Below are 22,414 nucleotides of genomic sequence, written 5' to 3' on the forward strand. Positions count from 1 at the left end.
GCTTCCATATTAGGTCATTACTTTTGTTATCCATCAATATCTTTCAAATTGCTTCAAAATTGCAAGGATAGCAAGAAACACTATAGCCAAAAAAACAGTTTTAATCTATTTCAAAACATACTTGAATATGAAATAATACTTCAAATTTAAACACAGTTATGTATTGGAAGCATGAGCTTGCCCAATTTATTTTAATGTTAGTAGTTCAGTTTGTTGCAAAACACTAAGAATACATAAAAGGTATTTGCAGAAAAAGAAAGTATATGATTTACAGTATTAATATATTTTTAATCAACCATAGACGTTCATATGATAATTTTAGAACATTTTAGATGCAAAAATCAGATTCAGCAATCCAAAATTACCCTTAGGTGGCATTTTCAGCATCTTTGGACAACTTTTTTATTTTTGTCCAGCTTTTGTATGGAGAGGATCCACTGTGCGATCATTACTTAATTTAGAACAAAGTAGAGGAAATAATTGAGACGACAGTCACTAATTTATCTGTTATCGAGGAAAAAATTGGATGGTTGCGCTCATTGTGTTGTTTCCTTTCATTATTCTAATCCACAATAATTAATGAATCCTCTGGCTCCCTTCGGCTCATTACTGTACGATAATTTTGATAATTACTCACTACTCTAAATAATCGTTAAAAATACAGGGCTATTGGGGTACAGTGTAACAATAGACCTAGTGCAATGACCCTTAAAAGTCTGTTTTAAGACTTTACCCTTCGCTTTATCGACCTTATCGACAGACTTCACAGCCGGCTATTAGTGTACAGTTACGGACAGTTACGGGGCTAGTGCAATAATCCTACTAGCTCTATCTAGCAGCACCGTCTAGCCGAGATTCGAGCTCAATTAAAAAAATCTCTGCTTTTTTTTCGCCCCCCTTCAGTTGCCCAACCCTGGAGAAATAAAAATTTTGTGATGACCTAATAGGTTCACATATTTTTGCGATAATCCTAAAATTCACGTAATTTTCTTATGAAAATCTATAGGCTCTAGAGCGTTCTCTGAATTTAAATCCTGGCAAAAATCTGCGGTCTATTTTTGCACGAAGCTGTGCAGAAAATAATTTATACGTTTTTCTTCTTGGTTGGCATGCGTTTTCAGAGCAACAGGCACTGGCATCAATTGCTGGTACTCGTTGCTATGTTCTTAAAACAGGCGGGAAAATTGGTTGCTCCGCAATATTATTACAGAACAGCTGAACCATTACACGTTTCGGAACGACAGATCTTCGAACGAGGGATTATCTTAATGGCTAGGTACGAAAAGAAAATTACGATCAGTCTAATCCAACAAGATTTGTGTCCACTTGACTTAAAGTAGTATACGAGCGATTCGACTTCAATCTTTTCCTTAATTAGTATCATCATTTAAGTTTATCGAGATCAACCTGTGTCAAATGAAAACTATTTAAATCAATAACAACAAATATTTGTGCCAGTACTGAAACGTTAAATTTAATATTCTGTTACCACAACCAGAGAGAGACGATGTTCCGTATTCCACCGGTGAATTTTCACGGCAACGGAAGGAATGTCGATACATTTACCTTAATAGAAGGGATCTTCTTTAATGCTGGTGGAGACGTAGATTACGGATTCGCTAGGTATTAAAGCCGTTAGAAAGCGCCTGTATTTGTTATATTTCTCATGGGCATGCAATGCTACTGGAGATGAAGAGGATTCGCAACAAGTTACTATCGCAATATCAGGAAGTGGTGTAGATCACCGGTACCAGCTCGAAGATGTCCGCACTGTTGGTTTACTTGGTGTTCGATACGACAAACTAACTAAGCAGTACCAACATTTCCAGTTCCAGTACCAACATTAATAGTTGTTGACACCGGGAATATTGATAGGCACGGGACATACAGTATTGCCTGCTACTAAGCTGCTCTGAGAGATTCAATCGAGTGAGCCTGTTGCAAAAACCCGACTAGGTTGGGCTGTATATTGGCCAGTGAAAAAAAAGATGCACATGATTTTCGAACGTACGACCTGGAGAGTCGATGGAGCTTTCGAGACTGGGTCCACATGACCACGTGGAATTCCCTGTCAGCTCCGGCATGGCAGTGCGCAGACTACAGTGTTTTGTGAGACGACTGAAAGCAAACCCGGTTATTAAATAAAACGATAGATTTCAAGTTGCGCAGTATCATCATAAAAGGTACATTCACGAAGCAAAGCGAGAAAAAAAAAAAAAAAAATCCGTCGACCCACGTCATGTTTGGTATCTCCCGTTGTGTGTTGTGCAAAATCTAAAGAAGTCGAAAAAGAAGTACCTTGCGCCAAACCTACCGACAAAAAAAGGAAACTCAAGAAGAACGAAAACCATGTATTATGCCGCACATCCTATCGCAGAATATGCTTTTCGGAAGAAGTGATCCGTTGAAAGCGATCGCTGGGTAAGGCTTGTCTGCAAAGATTGAAAAATCAAGCCTAATCTACAGATCTCATCTCCTTTTATGGATGACCATGAAGTGATTCGTGTGACTTCTTGCCTAGGTACTGCTAGGAGCCTAGGCAGCGGTTCTATATACCGTCTCTGCGGGCACAGCTTCGTAAGGTGGTAAGATTGTGCATTTGTTACAAGGTGAAAAGGCGAAGCCATGTATTCCACGGATTGCATCACTACCGGAAGCGAGATTGGGCCTTACGAGCAGTGCATCAGAAAATTGTACCCTCGCTATCCACACATTCTCGCGAGATAGCCATTTGACGCTTCCTGGTGCGAAGGGGATCCCCACTGGAAATCTGGAGCGACAACAGCATGAATTTTATCAGCGTCAGCAGAGAACTCGAGGAACAGATGAAATGTATCAACGAACAGTTGTCGGAAGGGTTCTCTAACCTCAACTAAAAATGGATTTTCAATCCGCCCTCAGCGCTACATATGAGCGGGTCGTGGGAGTGGTTAGTCTGTTCAATGAAAACCGCTTTCGGTGGCCTGTCGAGCATCAGAAATCCTGGTAACGCTTTTGATTGAAGCGGAACAAGTAGTCAACTTGCGGCCACTTTCTATTGAATAAGGAGGCTCAATTTTTTCTATTAAGCTCACAGGGAGTAACACAATAACCACAGCCAATGATAAAACGCGCAGAAGCGACGAGGAGCAATTGGAGGCAAATGAGGTGTCTGGTGGATGAATGATTTCTATAATAGCAAGCCACAGTAAATGGGTAGACGGTTCCCAACCTTTTTTTGTCCGCGAATCCCCTGATGATATTTCGCAAAAAAATCAATTTATGTGACTTTGTGTGTAGCATTTTGTTGAGAAACATTGACCAAAATAGGCTGTCAGGAATTCATTCTTTAAAAACCGTAAACAAATGTCGTCATCATAGAGCGTCCACATAGAGCCGAGGTGACTCGTGATATTTCAAGCAGTCGTTTTCATTCGACTCGATTCTGGGTCGCTCGTGACCAATTTCCTATTAGTTTGATGCTGGCTCTGGTGACCATCCAGAGGTCGCCTAGTCTCGCCGTCGCAAGTCGCTTTCGATTTGGTCAAGCTATCTTGCACGTTGGGTCCGCTGTTGCTGGTGCCGGTGGGGTTATTGAAGAGAACTTTTTTCTTCGCACTTTCGGCATCATTTGACGCATTTAGTTTTAGCCCAATCCTTTTAAACTCCTCTCATAGTCTGACGTAGATTGCCTCCGTCGCCACAAAGTTCCTCGCTATGGGCTATGACATCGAAGTCATTTGCGAAGCCTAGGAGTGGGCTAACTTTGCCCACCTACCTCGTTTCGATGGCCGCTCTTCGGATTACACCAATAAGAGTGATGCTGAAAAGTACACAGGATAAGCCGTCGCGTTGTATCACTCAACCTTCGCCGCATCTCGGAGGAACTCGAGAGTGCCCACGAGGTGCGCATGAAACACTCGATCCAATGTAGCACTGATCAATCGCGATAGTTTATGTGGAAAACCATATTCGTGTATCTGTCATAGTAGGTCTCGATCGGCTGTATCGTATGCTGCTTTGAAGTCAATAAAAAAGGGATACCTGGGTATGTTGTACTCCTGACATTTCTGAAAGTCCTGTCGGATGGTAAAAATTTGTTCCGTCCCTATTCAAATGATTGACCAATTTTTATGGTAAACTTCGTAAATACCCAACTAGCAGCTATTTTTAATATTTATTTAAATTTGTCTTTGCTATCAAATTCTAATTAATTTAAATAAATTATAGTTTTAAAACTATCGAAAACTGTCTCCAAACAAACCTCATCCTTCCACTCCTTCAATAGCTATTCAGTATCCCAAATCCCAAATATCAGTCGGTGCAGAGAAGTAGCCAACTTTTATGGTCCGATTTTTATAAACTCCGCTTCGGTGTTATCCTTCCCAGTCGATGTCTTGTTCCTGTGCGGCTTGATGGCCTTCTTAACTTGGCCTATCGTTAGGGCAAGCACCTCTTCCACGTTTGTCGCACCATCGAAATTTCTTTCCCCGTCACCATGATTCTCGATGGAACGATGCAGCTGCTCCAACTCCGCATACCCCTGCTGTTTTGGGCAGTGCTTTTTCTCCCCGAAGATTTGAGTTGGCTGCGTTTCGATAATGTTTAACAATTCTTCCTACAGTAAAAAAAGCAGGCTCATATGTAGAGGCGAGGAAACTTTTTCGTTTAACTGAGTTTAATGCGTATGTTGCATTTTGCCTCCAACGTCAGAACAATAAATAAATAAATAGTTGAACGGAAAAGTTTCATCTCTTTCTACTTTCCGATTCTCCTTGGGTGCTCAACAAATGCGCTTTGGACTTCGGTCAACAACAGGCTCACCCGCGCACTTGTTCAGTAAAATTAATTCGTTTGACCATTAAGTTTCCTGATAAGCAGGGAGCACCCATTTTATTCAGCAGGATGAATCATCTTACATTCGCCCACCGTCAGATGAGAATTGTTCAACTTGATGAAAATGGATGCGTTTACTGTGTTAATCATCACCTAGTGGTAATGGCTTTCTAATATCTTTTTGTTTACGCACTTCTGCGATAGCTGTCAAAATTTGAAGCACCTGAAAAACAACTTTAGAGTTTCTATTTCTGCCGCTATTATTCATCATCTATAGAAATAATTTTCTTTATTTGATTAAATTTGTTTGAATAGTTGACATGTTACAGCTGTGCTTCTTGACGATTTGATAACAATACCCGTGATCTATTCGAGAAAGTTTAAAAGACCACATACAGGGAGAATCTATGAAGCGGACGGGCACGCGGAAAATTTATCAGACGGCAAGATTTATCTTCATTGATGAATAATTTCCTCCGATGCCAATTTAGCTCATTTTGCACACGGGATGTGCTTGCTGTGTTTTCGATGCGTTATGATGATTAACGCTATGTCTTTTTTTTCCACGCTGTCGGTTTGCCTCGTGAATGGATATTTTTCTGGGTACCAAAGCCAATGTTTATTGTTGTTTTTCGGTGGGCGTAAACTTGGATATCGCACACCAAAAATTATTTTTTTTACAAGTGAAATAGAATACATCTTATCCTGACATAACAATAAAAATTTGGATTTGAAAAATAATTAAATAATTTAAAGCTTTCTTTTTTTTCTCTTGTAGATTAATCAGCATTAGCGCGAATATTTCGCGCTGAGGAGTAATCAGCACAACCACGAATGAAATGCATTTCAAGTGAGAAAAGTTGATTTGACCTCCAGTAGCTGATGCGTCGAACCCAAGAATGGAAGGATCAGAATGTGAGAAAAACCAGTGCAGTTCGCCGTCAGTGATTGTTGTGTAGATGACACCTAATTCGGTGATTTTTGTGAAAACATAGTTTCAACTAGTGATACCAGAACAGTTGCTTAAAGCAGTTTGTGGCCAATAAGTTCAGTGACAAAAAAGTGTCCTTTTTCATATGTTGAAAAAACGACACGCGGATGCGGAGTCCAGTTTTTGTCAGCATGCAATAATCTGCCAGTGCCGAATGGATTAACCTCGAAACCATCATCATCGTGTGTCTATGGTTTAGGTGAGTGTCTTATCAAATCACGGCTCATACGTTCAGCGTCTTTTCTAAGAACGGTTTTGATTCACAATTTTTTTTTATTTTGTGGAAGTTTACACTTCCGGGGAAACATTACAGTCGTGGCAACTACCGAATTGACGAATTGATGGGTTGTGCAAGTTCGAACTTCACTCCGTCCGTGTGTAGTCGAGTGAAGGTTGATGCGGATGAATGGCTTTGTGCAAATATTTACGCCGACAATTAAATTAACCTTTACTCACTGAAACGGCTCATGTTCTCGGTTGGTGTTTATACCAGTGCTCTGTTAACGTGTAGTAGATTTATTAGCTTGATTCAAAATCAGAAGAATCATTTTCTCACCAGAAAAAACCCCACCATACCCAATACAACTATGTTTACGCTAGTCCATACAATCATAGTGCTTTTTGAAATCGTTTTGGTTCAATCCACAGCTAAACTAAGGTTATCAAATATGAATCAAGGACAAATGGATCAAGCATGGGTGATATTCGATATGAGCTCTTTTGACTTAAGGTTTTCCGGACTGAATAATTGATCGTGGATACTTTGTTCCCCCCTAGCCTAGCGGAACGGGTTTGTTGTTATTATGGTTGTATATACATACTTACAATGCATTGTGCCATTCGCAGCCGGCTCGGGTGTTCTCCATATGGGCTCATCAAAAATAGAACTCGTGATGCGCCCGTTGTTTTTTTTATTGGTAAACGCTCAAAACCGGGTGAATTGTTTGTTTCTGTCTATCCAGTATCGCGATTTGCGATTGTGGCGAAAGACAAACGAAAGCGACGGAAGAATCACTTAAGCGAGGATTTACAACTGTACAACTGGTGAAAGTGCAACAATATCTTCGCTATTGAATGCCGTAACGTGAAATGTGCAACCCGCGCACGTGAATAAACAAGTACCTACTTGATGTGCGATGGAATAGATGGAAAAGCTATCATTTTTTCATATAATAGGTCAGTTGCAAAGTCGAGTATAGCCGCGAGTCAGAATTTTGTGAAATTATAATACATTCTGTCTCACTTAACAATTTGGAGTTAGTAATCTGATAACATTCTGAAGGTCTCGTGTAGACTGGCGTGCGTAGTCCTAAACAAAAGGTTTTGACTTTCGTAGGATGAATTGTAGGCAATCGGTTGGCAATCGTAGGATGGCGGATTTATTTTTACGCAATAAATTTACTAATCGCCAAAATGCTGAGCATAAAGGTTAGGCTCGGTTAAAAACTTCGAACTTCCAAGTTCGTTTACGATACTTTTTACATTAAATTTTATAGAGAAGACGGAAAACGTGTGAAATTGAACTGAACTGGAAACTGGACTTCACATTGAACATGAAATAAGGCATGAAATAGAGCTTGATCTGGAAATGAAACGGTACGCAATATCGGACCATTAATAAGGTTTGAAATTGGACTTACATTGGGCCTGACCCTGAATTTGAAATTAGACCTAAAACTGGAGTTAAAATTGGATTTAAATTTGAATTTTAATTTGACCTAAAATGCCCTACGATAAAACTGAACCTTGTCGTGGTCTAGGGCTTTTTAACTAATCAGTAAATGAACAGTGGTCACGTTTACTTCTGAATGTGGGTATATGTCAAAATATTTTTGTGAATTCAAATGGAACTCGGGGTAAAAATTTACCAAATGTGATTGTTGCGTTGTTCAGAAAGTGCTTTTATTCCGATTAAGATTAAGGCCAATATGGGGATCTCTGATAATTAAGATATGAATGTTTCTGGGATTCATCCCTATTTATCACAGCTGTTATAAATATCTCCAAAAAATGTCGGTTTGATTGGGTTGGTCGGGGGCTTAGGGTTAGTAAGGGAATGTAAGCTGTCAGATCCGGTTGGATGCCGAACGACCACTCTATAATGATCACGGGTAGTAATAGAAGTGCTTAGGTAGCAGATGGGAAAATTAGGTCAATTCGTGTCGTGTGTTCGAGTCTCGGCTTGGCGGTGCTGCTGGATAGAGTCAATGGGACTTTTGCACCGACCCCGTGGCTGTCCTGTGCTCTGATGGCCGGCCGCGGGGTCTGTCGATGGGGAGGGCGAGTCTTGGAGAGACGTTTGAGTCCACAGCTTTACTGCACTAGCTCTTTGGTCTCGGGGGTTGGAAGGCGGGTGCGTCTCTATATTTTAAAGCTTCTGTCGACTACCGCGAACGTCCAGCTTGTGCTGCGCTCAATTTACTTTGTATCTTGGGACAGTGCATAAATGCTAGGGGATGAAAGATTAAATTTGCCTTGATAAGTTGATAACCACTAATGCTCCGAAATTTGTCTTTCCTATTAGTTCATTTGTGATTGTTTGTGTTGGAAAATTGAAAGCGGGCGCGCGGTTGAGGACCGGTGTCAGGCGAGGCTGACAAATATTCCACTTCTTCACTATACTACATTTTACTACTCAAGTAGTACAAAAAGTTCAAGGCACATTTACAAATTCGGTCTATCATTTTTCTTCTCATCATCATTATTATCATCATCATTATATTTAAAATATGACATTCCGGCCTTTGGCAGAGAGATCATAGAGTCAGTTCGTGGAGTCGGCGTAGGGCCGGAACGCCTCCGCCTGCGGGCATAGGCGTGACGACTATGCTTGCGGCTTTACCTGTGTTTTAGTGGGCGACATTGCCTGTCTCGTCAGGTAGAACCGATTTTTGAGGTCTTCCTTATACTTTGTTGGCATCACAAAAGGGCCCAGCGGAGAGTTTTATACAATATACTTGAAATTGGAAACATGAACTTTGCACTGAAATTGCACCTGAAATTAGAAAGACATCGGAGATTAAATTGGACATAAATTGGACTTGAAATCAGAAATGAAATTGAAATTAAATTGAACTTGAAATTGGATTTATATTCAACTTGGAACTGGACTTGAAATTTACCCTTAAATCGAATATGGAATTGAACTTAAATTCAAAATAAATCAGACTTGAAATTGGACTCAAAGTGGTACCGTAAACGCGTAAAATCAAAGCATTCTCAAATGAATAGCTCTATGTACACATATTTTCCTAGATGTGTTAATTAAATTAAAAATTTGCAGAAGGCTGGGAGTTTTTACCATGCGCAGAATTAGGTGCGTTTACGGCATGAGATTGCATTTGCAATCGGCGTAAAAACTAAATTTCGTAATTTATACCATTGAAGCTGGATCTAAAATGGGACATGAAATTGAGCTCAAATATACGTATACAAATTCAAGTATGCTTGAAAATGGACTTGGAATTGTTCTCATATTGATCTTAAAATTGGACTTGAAATTGGAAACATGTTGCAACTGAAGCTGGACTTGAAATTGGACTGAAATCGGAGAGGAAATAGGACATGAAATCGAACGTAAATTAGTCTTGAAATCGGAGATGAATTTGGAATTAAATTAAAGCTGAAATTAAATTCATTTCAAACTTGAAATTGGACTTGAAATTCACCTTAAAATCGGAGATGAATTTGGAATTAAATTAGATCTGAAAATAAATTCATTTCAAACTTGAAATTGGACTTGAAATTCACCTTAAAATCGGAGACGAAACCGGATTTAAAATAATCGACTTCTAATCGGACACGAAGCTTTGTCTTGCGCGAACTCGACGAACTGACTCTGTGATTTCCCTGTCAAAGGCTGGGATGGCATATTTTAAATATGATGATGATGATAAGAAAAATGGTAGATAGATCAAATTTGTAAATGTGCTTCTCTCTGGACATTTTGTACTACTTATACTAGTTGTGAAAAGTAGTATAGTGAAGAAGTAAAGATCTCGTCAGCTCCGCCTAACACCGGTTGTCCTTAACCGTGCACCCGCCATCAATTTTCCATCATAAACAACCACAAATGAACCAATGGAAAGCCGAATCTCGGATCTTCATTAGTTATTAACTTATCTGGGCTCGATCCATGGAACAAATTTCATCTTCCATCTCCCTAGCATTTCTGCACTGTCCTAAGATAGGTCTATAAAGTAAATTGGGCGTTCGCGATAGTCGACAGTAACTTTAAACCATAGAGTCGCACCCGCTTGCCAATCCTCGAGACCAAACAATTAGTGCGCAGTATTTATAACGGGAATCCGTCGCCAAACCCCGAAAAGCGCCATGCCGACGCTATCCTCGCAGTCTGCATAAGTATATGTTTGCAACTGCGTAATACGGTCGAATGATCAATCATGTCGTTAGGTCGTTGAAACGTTTTTCTCTTCCTTCTGAATCCAAAAAATTACCTAAGATTTTAAATATGATGCTCCTACCTTTTTTCATTGGTTCACTTTACCGGTTCTCGCCATCTTCTTGGTTAGCTTTACTTGAACTTCCTTGCTTATCGTGTTCTTGATGACTTTATACATTCTAGAATACTTCGATCAACATTAGCAGAATTCTCACTTGGCCTAAATGGGAACATCATTAGAATGAATTATGTAAAATTCAAAGCTTGATCTACTTTACCCAAATATTCCTCACTGCCAGTACTATCCCATATTAAAGCCGTCCCTGGCGAGGACCCATTTGTTCTTCTGACCAGTACACTTAACTATAGGAGAGACTTTTGCACTGTCAAGAGGCTTTAGTGGGTAAATATAGAATTGAGTATGAAGGAAGGGTAATTGAGGGCCTGAGAATAAACCCATGCTAAAGTCACTTGACATCGAATGGCTTGATTCTACTAAGATTCGAACCCCCGACCACTCGCTTGTCAAAGCAGACTCGGTAAGCTTGCGGCTACGGAGCCCCCTTGCCTCCTCGTTGGGAGTGCCCAATCTTACTCGGGGCCTCGTTATTACTCAGCGCTTGTATATCTTTTATTGTAATTAAAATTCTCATAATCCTCATAATAGCCAGGCTGCAATTGGCCAAGGATATAGCGCCTTAATTCGCTCTCTGAAAATAGATTAGTTTGCCAAAAATATTAGTTTAAATCATATAATACTTGAAAATAAAGTCGTGTGGTTTAATGGTCGCCCAAAACTACATTTGTAAGGTTAGGAACTGAAAACCGCACGACCCCGCACCTCCTAGCTTGGCTACTCAATTAGATAAATTGAAGTATTTCCAGGTATGGCCCCGTGGAGGCGCTAGGTAGGGGCTTGGGATGGCTAGAGCTATGTTGGGCGCTTCTTCCCAGTTGCCTTCAGTGATGCCACATATAAATCTGTGTTTTTTGTTGGAAAAATCTGACAATCTGTACGGCGAGGAAAAATATCTGTGCAAAAATCTGTCCAATGAAAACCAATGAGAGTGAAAGAGACGAAGAGTAATTTTGCTGGCTATTTCCGTCTCTTTCACTCTCATGTAAAAGCTCACAAATCTGTTCAATCTGTGTAATTTGGCGAAAATCTGTATTCTATGCATACAGATTCTGTGCAGGCGATTTCTTTCAAATATCTGTTAAACACAGATTAATCTGTGCATGTGGCAACCCTGCTGTTACCCATTTAAATCTTCTTCCCCCGTATAAAAGATCGCCTCCCCTTTTTGTCAAGCATCATCCCCCTCTCCATAAGCACCATCGCCTTCTTGCGCATCTGCAATTGGTCTAAAGGCAAGAGAAACACAACCCCTTTCACTTATTATGACCTCCCCCCTTGTTGGGGAAAACTCCTCCTTTGGTGAACCCCCCAGTGCTGATTCCCTTATGCCAAAGAACATGTGTGCTAAGTTTAATGGAAAACGGTCACCGCGTTTTGGAATCATGCCGGAACATACAAGCTCACGCTCACTTTGATATACACTAGAATCGCTTTTTACGTCCATTCATTTTACGTGATTTCGTTTTACGTCCGTAATTTGAATGAACGTTCTCTCGTTTTACGTCCAAAATTTGAATTAACGTCCTTTTTTTTACGTCCAAAACTTGAATTGACGTCCTCTCGTTTAACGTCAAAAATTTGAATTAACGTCCTGTCGGTTTACGTCCAAAATTTGAATTAATGTCCTCTCGTTTTACGCCCAAAATTTGAATTAACGTCCTCTCATAAAAATGTTTAATAACTCTGTAACAATTGAGATTTGACTCTATACGAAGAACAATTTTTTTTTATCCAATGTGCTGCTCTATCACACCCTGAAATATTTGCACTAAACTATCTGATACCCTGTATTATCGATAACGTGGCGAATGTTTTCTCCGAAGCATCAATCGTATGTTACTTAGCGACGTAAACTAGAGACTTTACAAGGCCCCGCCAAAATAGTCCAATTTACGGCTTACGGGTCGTGAATTCACGATTTGTTCTTATTTGCCGCACGTTTCAATATATCAATCGTTGCTTGCGCCGCATGATGTGTTACGCCGCCTTGTGGAAACTTTGTGATTGAATTGACGTTCTCTTTTTTTGGTCGATTTTTTTACGTCCCCCCAATAGTGGACGTAAAACGAGATTCGAGTGTATATAGATGAAAGCACTTTCTGAAATGTTCGAATCCCACTTGAATTCACCAACATATTCTAATATATACCCATATTCAGAATTAAACGTCACTGCTGTTCATTTAGTGATTAGTTAAAAACCCCTACACCAGATCAAAGTTCAGTTATATCGTAGGGACTTATAATCGGACATGAAACTGGGTTTGAATTGTACCCGAAATTACACTTGAAACTTAACAGTCTTATTATTAGCATGAAATTGGGCTCAAATATGGTTCAAATAACTTTGCTTGATTTTACTTCAAATTAGGAATTGAACTTAAAATTGGAATTGTGATTGTGAAAATTGAAAAATTGAAGTAGCGTACTGGATGCAGCCTATGATTTCGGCATTAGAGGTTCGCTGTTAAACTGGTAAAACTCACACTTAACATGCAAAATGCAGTATGTGAAAATTCATGACGAAATTTCACAACCGTTCATCTTAAACTCAGGTGTGCCACAAGGAAGTCATCTACTTCCGTTACTTTTCGCACTACCGATGAACAATTTTCCCACCCTTATCGACAGAGTAAACATTCCAATGTACGCCGATGATGTTAAACTGTTCTTACCAATAAAGACCGTCAAAGAATGTTTTGTTTCGTATTTCGACAGATTCTGTGCTGACTGCGGGTTGTCAGTCAGAGTCAACCTGCGCTTCCGAAGCAACAAAAGTATTAAAGCAGGGGCACAATTAGAAATAAGATATTTCATAGTTTGGTTGAAGTGACTAACCGCACCGTCAACAGTCACAAATAGGTCAAGGCGACTCCAGTCGACCCGACAATATCTTCAAATTCAATATAAACTGACAAATCCACTACCGTTTCAACAGCGGGATGATCAGCGTCAAGTGGAACTACAGGATCAACAGTTTCATGGACCGGAGTCGAGAGAGTGTGGGTTAGATTCCCACTCAGTAATGGAACTACGCAGTATATTTTTGGCCCCACACCGAAATTTCGCAGTATCATCCTACTAGTTTACCATTCTTTCTCAACAAACGCTCCTCCACCTGTAATAAAGTCAGAAAGTCTAAGGTCCGAGTAAACAGCCTCGATGGAACTGATGTGATCCTAAACGCTCAACAGATTCCCTTTGCGATCACGGGTAGGTAGATAAGTGTGTTTGATATGGGTGTTTGAAATGTGTGTTTCCATCGATCCCTCGATGGAAGCACTTAAACTCATTGAGCCACCACCACGTGATTTTTGTATTCACGAAATACCGTGAATAAATTGGCAATCGAAGTTGGATTCCACCACAGCAATTAAAAAATCGTCGAACTTTATTCCGCCATCCCCGTACATTTTGATAAAAAATCCAATATACGCTCTATCACAGTGTAACGCGTGAGTGTGGTATACTCCGTAGAAGATGGTAGAAAGATGGAGTACTCTGGACTTCCGGGTTACACTTTCAGGAATTATTTTGTTCCATATTAAATTTTTACAGAAGGCCGGTGCTCGTGAGGACTATTACTAACTAATAGTAACAGTTTCTTATTCACAATGCGTAGAACAGAAGTAGGCAGACGAAAGTGGTCCCGTGCCCTATTTTTTTAAATCATAACACTATTTTCACGTACAACTACTTGATTAGACACGGCCTAGATTGGCTGGCTTCCTAGTTTGACCATTTTCATTCCGAAAAATAACCAATCGTACTGCGTAATTAGTATTGCTCTGAAACCGCGGAAAACAATCGGGCAATTTTTCGGTGGGTTGAGATTGTGTTTTAACACAATTGTAACGAATTTTGGCGAATTGCTTTCAACAGTTGAATTCGGCACGCTATAACACAAGTTTTGCATGCATACATAATGGCACATTGCGAGCCGTTGAACGGTTCGAGAATGTGAGGTCACACTGTCTCTACCCACCCGGCTGTCTGACGCCTCGGAAGAATATTCGCGGCCACACTTTTTTCCGCCGCCTAGTGTGTGGCTGCTGTGGCCTGTGCATGACGCAATTGTTTTGCATTTGTGCAAGCGGCAAACAATTTCGTCCTCGGCGAATTTTTGCCATTGCAGAGAGCCGTGTATTTATCCGGCTGATTTACATGTAAGCTGGGTCTGGGTGCTTCTTCACCGGTTCACATGTTAATTTGTTCAATTGCAGTGCACTTTGTTTGTGTTTGTTTTACTGTAGCTGTATTTACATGCTAGGTGATGGTCAAGAAACGAGTAATTCTACCAATGGAGAATAGTAGGGCTTCTTTAGTTCGTCGAACTTTACCTGGCTGGCCGTCGACTAACAGTCCTGTTGATTGATTAATTTAATCAACCTAACGTAATGGAAAATAACGTAAAACATATTGATTTGTTGAGGTGAACCGTCTTATAAGTGATAATTTTTACCTTGCATTCACCCTGGTAATGGAATGCAACAATGTGTATTGTATTCAGATTCCAATTCCCTTTTTAGTGGCTTGGCACCTACCTTTATTACTTCATTAAAATGTGCTCATCGTTTTGCACATTCGTTTCTGACCTTCGTGCCTCGTTCCACTATTCCCTTTTAAGTCAGTCATTAAAGGTTCCCTAAACCATTGCATGAATTGCATGCATTTACATATCTACGAGCCTACCTACCTACTTGTTTTTCGTGGGACGCCACCGACCCTGAATAGGGACGCGTCGTCTGGCGATCGGGAAATACGATACCGTCGTCATCGTCGTCGTCGTCGAACATCGAAGAAACGTCATCATCAGTCACCGCTTGGGTGGAACTTTCAGTTCAGTTCCAGGCGCAGGCAGAGCTCTCGGAAGACGCTGAAGTGCATCGCATGGTCGCATTGCAATTTACAATAGAACCGCCGCGATGTGGGTGTATTTGCAGTTAATGCTCATCATATCATATGCATCGAAGGGCAACTAGCTGCTAGCAATAGCTGTGGGAAATGCCGGTTTCCCCCACGTACCTTACAGCAAACAAAGAATTTTATTATTTTGCTACCGGTCCGGTGAATTGTGTGTTGCGATCTGAGTCACGTGAACGTTCTCACTGGCTATGTATGGCTGTGAGTCCCAAACTGTCACTTTGGTTGAAGTGGTTGATCTTGTTACCTTGTTTTGCCTTTTTTATAGTGTTCAGTACAATTAGTGGCATGTCCCGGAGATTGGTTTTTTAAGCCATGTCACTCATTGACATCAGGTTTGTCAGCAAACCGGTAACCTAATTATGTCTTTCGGATAGTAACTTATGTTATTGAGCAAGCGAGGTAAAGATTGGTATGAAACGGAGTATTATTCCAAAGAAGTCGTCAACGCAAGTGTTAGATAATATTGATTTTGCACATAAAACATAAAGCTTTAATTGAACGTAGTTTACTACATTACTTATATTTTTGCCTTAAACTGGACAGATTTGATCTACAGCTTTCTTTTAGAGCAGAGATGGTGGAACCGCTGCTAATGGGCCAAATACGGCACTTTCCGTCTTTATTTTTCGCTTACAAGCAGCAACACCGAAACATGCAGTTTGTTTGATCGCACTTTCAAAACCTTAGGCACGGCTAAATAATGTTTAGCTCGACCCGGAGACGTTTAAAGGTTTCATTTTGAATCGGACTATCAAAGCTGACGGTGTACCCGATGCCTCCAGGTAGAACTAGACTTCAGTGGTGGGTTATTGGAGTGTTGGGTGAGTTCTTGGTCTTTGTTCCATAATGATCATCATGCCAAATCCGACCAAAACAGCACGGAACAATCGTGTTGCTTCAAAAAAGGTGGCAGGAAAGGTTCGTTCACATATGTTACTTGATTGACGGTCCTGATTGTAATGAACATGTCGCTTTTCAGGCCACAGATACAGACAGTTCGTTTTCTGATATCCACAATATTTGAAAAAATCAGAGGTCCAAATTCTGGCGGAATCTTAGAGGAAAATGATGGAACAATAGGGTTATTTGGTATTTCAGGAAGTGTTCTGGGAAAGGTAGCGTGTAGTACCAAATTCAGATTTTTGAAGTTGTTTTTTTTCAAATTTTGATATTTTGTGATAATTTTATACAAAATTCTAACGCAAAAATGAATGCTAGCACTGTATAAAAAAGCGAAATTGAATAGAGCCGATAGACGAAAAACGATAATTTTCTAATACATACCTGACAAAGTTTAAATATAAATCGAAACGTCGGAAGTACAAAAAAAAAACATTCGTTTTTATCAGCAATTTGACTGCAAAGCCGAAAAACATAACTTCCTGGAAGTACTGGGAACTTCCTCTGATGAATTCAGTGGAGCTTAGCAAGTCCTGGAGGCGTTTTTTCGGATTTTGTCGGTTTCTAGAGTTCTTAGTATCTGCTATTCCACTTAAGGATATCTGTAGCTCTTGTTTGTCCAGCTGAAGAAATAAAAGGTTTTTTTCTTTCAAATATATCCGAGCCTCAACTTTTGATTCCTTAGATGACAAAGCTTCTTAGGGATTCGGGCAAATTGAGCAACTGGTAGCGGCATTTTTCAGGATCTACTAACCTTACGTTTAATCAAATTTTGTCAAAATATTTCAGACCAACCTCATGTTTTTTTATCTTGATCTATATAATGAGTTCAGGCATTAGTTGATACTGCATAACGGTAGATTTGACAACACTCTTAGATATTTTACCTAACACTGTATTTTTTTGACGAAATTAGAACTGCTGAACGTTCGGTAAAAATTTCGGTAATAGATATTAACGTTTTCGGTTCTTCAGTAACGTTTGGTATCACCGAACTTTTTACCGATCGTTCAGCAGTTCTATTTTCGTAAAAAAATTACCCAGCTAGCACCAAGTCGTACATCAATGAACGAAATTGATTGTAAAGAACTCTTAACAAATTCGGAATTGTAACTAAAGCTTGATAAAGTGCTCCCAAGTTGATTTTCAGTCATATATAATTATAATAGCTGTCATTCATGCGATATTCAGCACAGAATTGTATAGCTGTACGGAGCGAGTCGGGCTTAATCGGATATTATCGTATATGGTTACTTATATAGATGAAACGCGTATATTTATTCCTCCTCACGTATATCGCCTTAAAAATAGCACAGATAAGCCAGTTTTGCACATCAAATACGATTTATTAGCATGCATAAATATACGTAATGCTGATTTTTAACTTTTATATAGATATAAAAATGCTAGCTGGGTACGATGTTCGGTAAAAAAATTTAAGTGTGAATAGACGGAGCGAACTGTAGAAGATGTGAACTGTAGAAGAAAAATGTTGGTTATAATGTCTCCAAGGCGAGACAAATTGCGAAGGGGAAATAGCGATAATTAGGCAAGGGAGGGTCATTGAAGCAACACTCATTAAATTTGTAGAAAGTTCTTCTTGGCCTTAGCGTCGATCTGCGGATCCACCAGCTTGGGTAAAGAAGAACGTTATACAAACTTAATAAGCGTTGCTTCAATGACCCTCCCTTACCTAAATTTCCGCTCTTTCCCTTTCACGTCTTGTCTCGAACTGAGGACATTATCTACATCTTTGTTTCATTTTTTTTCAAACTAGTCGGGAAAAAGTCGGGAATTTATTGAAAGTTGCTCTAAATCAGGAATTTATGAGCTTACGTACCAACGGCCAATTGAAGCACATTTTACAGTGAGACTCGTACATGTTTCTGCTGCTTCATTATTAATTGGCTCTATTTTCTCCAATTCATTGTTTCCGACAAAATTTAATCTGGAGTTCCGCGATTGTTGATACATCTCCGAATTGCCGTGAGGCAATGTGTCATCATGCACCGTCAAGTGCCACTCACCTTTTCATCGATCGTTGTCTTACATGAACTCCTATTGGTCCTAAGTAAAGTAGTCTATATCCATCGATCTGGATGGCCGAACGTGTGGCTTAATCCGTTGTTGTGGTAGCTGTGTCATCATCAGAGCCTGTGGCAGCTGTTGGCATGGCACTACATGCGATCCTTTACCGGTTGTTGTATTGCTGAACGATTTTCGAGACCATAAAATTGCTGGCGCAATTTATTGCACGTTCCTTAGGGAGATCTCTCATAGTCTAATTGAGACTCAACATCTTTTTAGTCATCTCAGTACACGGTTTGATCATTTTTCTTGATTGATTAGGCAATTGCAATGACTGTTCGGCTTTCTCATTGTTTCAGCTCACTCTGCAGCACTCAGTTAGGAATTCCGTAGAATGGAGCTCGGTGAATAAATGAAGCTAGAGCTGTATCCAGCATTTCCTTCTACATTTGTGTAAACTTTATTCTGTAGAGTAGGGCGGGGCATAAGTGCGATGTTTGAAGTTGTCATCAATTTTCGTGAGATATAAAGAAGGACAACAACATAATATATTTTATAGTGATGCAGTACCTAATAAATCATCTGCGGTAATAGTGTTTTGCAAAATAAATTCTTCTTTCTTCTGATCAAGTGCCGATTCGCACTTTTACCCCACTAGCGGGGCAAAAGTGCGAAGATCGAATCTATGAAATTAGCATAACAGTAGCTAACAAAACCACATTATCTCCAATCTGTGCTATGTTTTGGTAAGGAATATTCTCAATGTGCAGCTTTCTATTTTGCGCTGGTGTATTGAAGCCTCCGTCAGATCAAAAATTTTCCAAACGTCTGTTCTTTGTTTCATCAGCGGAAAAACATTGTTTTCCTTCGGCCAACATCTATAGAGCACACAGTTTTGTTCAGATCTTCTAGTATCTGTAATATAGTGTCTAAAGTTGTATATAATTAGCTATAGGTACATTTTTGCCTCGTCCATGAATCGCACTTTTGCCCCGTCCGTGAATCGCACTTTTACCCCGCAGCGCTTGACGGGGTAAGATTGAATTACGGAAACATATTTTGTAAATTCTTTTCACCGTATTTTCAAAACAGATATGAGAGTGATGTAAAACACTGCTACAAATTTCCAACAAGTAATATCCTCCTGTTGATATCGTATTTGCCGTATAACGAAAAATTACATCAAAACCGCCCTAAAGTAACATTTGCACCTAATTCAGCAACTATGCTTCGTAAGCAACCAAAGTTTTCGTTAGATTCAAGCTGTCAAAGTAGTCACCCATCCATGCCAATGTAGTTAATTTACTCGGAATCTGCACCGATAAATCATTGAATCGCACTTTTACCCCTGCTTACTCTAACCAAAAAAGGAAAAAACAAATTCGTCGAAAAAAAGTCGGGATTTTTTTTCAAGAAGTTGTGTGACCACCCTGCACTATTTTTAATGTGACCCGCGTAATTTGCCCGCGGTGTAGGTGGAGAGCTCATGCGAAGTTTCCTCACAACGGAGACATCTTTCAACACCTTTTTCGCAACTATCACGGGAAATGATTCTCCTCGTACTGTGTCTTATTGCAACTGTAACTGTAAGCCGTATGAAACAATTGCTTTCGGTTAAGGCAGTTCAGAACCTGTGGCACAAAAAGTTGTAAAGATATAAGAAGGTTGCCTATGCATACATGGCAAGGCAAAGCGGCGAAAGTCTACTGACACGGAGCTGCCACAATATATGCTTTGATACCGTTAAATGATACTTTATGCAATTGCTTGCAGCCCAGCAGCTTTGTCGATTGGGCATTGGAAGCCTTAAACAAGGCTAGTTCCAAAGTCCAGAAGGCCCTTGACGATCATACTAGGATCGCTGACACCACCGTCAATTGTTCGACCGCACAGTCTCAGAATCTTAGTCACGGCTCAGTCAAACTCGAAAAAATGGATTTGTAAAACATTTTGAACTGCCGATTCAAAACCCACGGTCTAGCGCCAGTGATGGCAAAACTAAAGTTCGAGTCACTGAAAAGTTAATCTTGATGAAAAAATTGTTTAATGGAGAATGGTATCCAACAATCAAAACTAGTCGAAATAGAAATGGGGTTTTACAGCGTTTTGAGCTGGAAATGCTCATCGGTCGTTTTGTTACATAATTTACCAACTCAGTTCTGTTAAACACCATTCTAATCAGCAAAAATTCCGCAAAACACTGCACTAATCCGAACTTTTCCAGTACGCTCCAATCGCCTTCTGAAATGTTTTGACAGCGAAGAGTGCACTGCGGATGCAGGGTTCACTTGCTGCGATTCGCATCGCCAGGCAACGAGAGATGCGTATGTGCACTGAAATTTGTAATTTACAAGCGGCCCGGAGATTCACACTCACTACTTCACAGCACAGAGCCGATAATCAATTTTACTGCCATGTGTTGGCCGTTAGACTGGAATAATCGTCGAAAGCATGACATCAGCACACACACGCGGGGCAAACTGACTGTCCGGAATGTTATAAATAAATCACCGCTAGATTGTTAAATATTAAACAAGTGTCAAACAAAAACCTACCATTGGTACTCGATAAAATCTCATATTTTATTCAATTAAATCATTTTCTTCATGGAAAAAACGTGACGGTAAATCTAATAGAAGCAATAATCACAAAATAAATCATTATTTCCTTCGCACTAGTTCGACCGGCGAATCTAAAGCGAAACACCGGGAGTCAAGTGGCATCAATCAAAGAGATCAGAAATTAATCTCATTTCATTGAAGCGCGTCCATCACCTACATATACGACGACGAACGACGGACGGTTCGACGATCAGAACAGAAGAAAAGGTCACCACATTTTAGAGTAAAAAGAAAACAATAAATAAAAGGGCCGGCGGATGGTAACGCGAATAATACCAATTTGAATTGCTAATCTCTCTAGCGGCGCGGTCGCGGCGGTTGAAAAAGCCGTGCGATACGATGGGAGTTTTGTTCTAGAATCATTCGTAATATTTTGCACGCAGGGCGCAGAAATTTCAGCTCGTACTTGTGAATTATAACTAATTGAGGAACATGTGCGTGTCCGAACGGGTGACACACCTTTGTCAAAATATGTATGGTTGGACACTGATAGTAAGAGATGCATACCACAACCAACATGCTAATATGGTTTGTGTTGTATAGAAAATTCCGAAGTAGTAAAATGTCTCTCTCTGTCTCTTTCTCGATTCGTCTTTTATTTCGCGAATTCGGTGTTCATTTGTTTGTTAGTTAGATTATGACATCATCAGTTGGAATTAATGATCTTGACGACTCGACATAACCAAGTTTTTTCGCACGATCAAGAACCAACGCGGATGGTTAGTATCAAAAAGTTGTTTAGTCAGAGTCAAATAGCAATGGCAGATTAATTGAATTTGTGAGAAATAAATAAAAGTAATTAAATTGAGGGAAAAAATCTACCTCAGTTTTAACTTCACATCCGGCTATCTTAATGTCCTCCGAGGAAATCTTTACAGCATCAATTCTTACGAAACATCAAACACACTGTAAATACCACCTTAATTGTGAATGCCATTTCAACCTTGAACGGATGTATAATTGATAGCGATTTATGATCAACGGGTATTTGCTTTTGCTATTGTTGAGCACACACGGTAGCCGCAATCGATCATGCACCAACCAAGCGGGTGAAAATTACGCTGTGGAATGCTGCGGGTGAGTGAATAATGCACAAATTTGTAATGATTCACTGCGGGGCTGTGGTGTGTGGAAAACATCACGACGAAAATATTGAAAATGTACTAATAAACGATTGAAGGAGCACCACTTTTCCGTTCCCGTAAAATCGATGGAAATTTTCAGCAAGAATGAAGGAATGCTTACAGGCATGGTATTAACCTTTACGTCCTCGTCGTCAAAATATAGGTGGGTACATCTCCATTGATTTTTGTTCGATTTTTATGTAACTACTGTCAACAAAATCACCTTCGCTTGGTCTTTAATGATAACACCTATTGGCAAAATTTGCAATATTTCTCTTCGCTGCGAGATTATTTTTCACATTATACTGGACGTATTTACATAATTGAAAATGGGTTAATCAAAGAAGTGGATGTTTCTTCAAAAATTTGAAGGTTCCATTACTGCTCATTGAACCTGGTGTTAAAATTAACACTAAATATTACATCGATAAAATTAAACTAAATTAAATATGCATCCTAGCTACAAATA

At 39.8% G+C, this 22,414-nt stretch overlaps 1 protein-coding gene across 9 annotated transcripts in view; it reads left to right on the forward strand.

Moving 5' to 3' along the window:
* LOC128743453 (piezo-type mechanosensitive ion channel component) overlaps nt 1-22,414 on the forward strand; it is a 93,317-nt gene that overhangs the window by 10,757 nt on the left and 60,146 nt on the right. For all 9 annotated transcript variants that reach the window (XM_053840032.1, XM_053840039.1, XM_053840034.1 and 6 more), the window contains exon 2: nt 5,594-6,005. The gene's annotated coding sequence lies outside the window, so the exon portion shown is untranslated. The remainder of the gene's footprint in view (nt 1-5,593; nt 6,006-22,414) is intronic.

This window comes from Sabethes cyaneus, chromosome 3 (genome assembly GCF_943734655.1).
Source record: "Sabethes cyaneus chromosome 3, idSabCyanKW18_F2, whole genome shotgun sequence".
In the NCBI taxonomy this organism is placed as follows: domain Eukaryota; kingdom Metazoa; phylum Arthropoda; class Insecta; order Diptera; family Culicidae; genus Sabethes; species Sabethes cyaneus.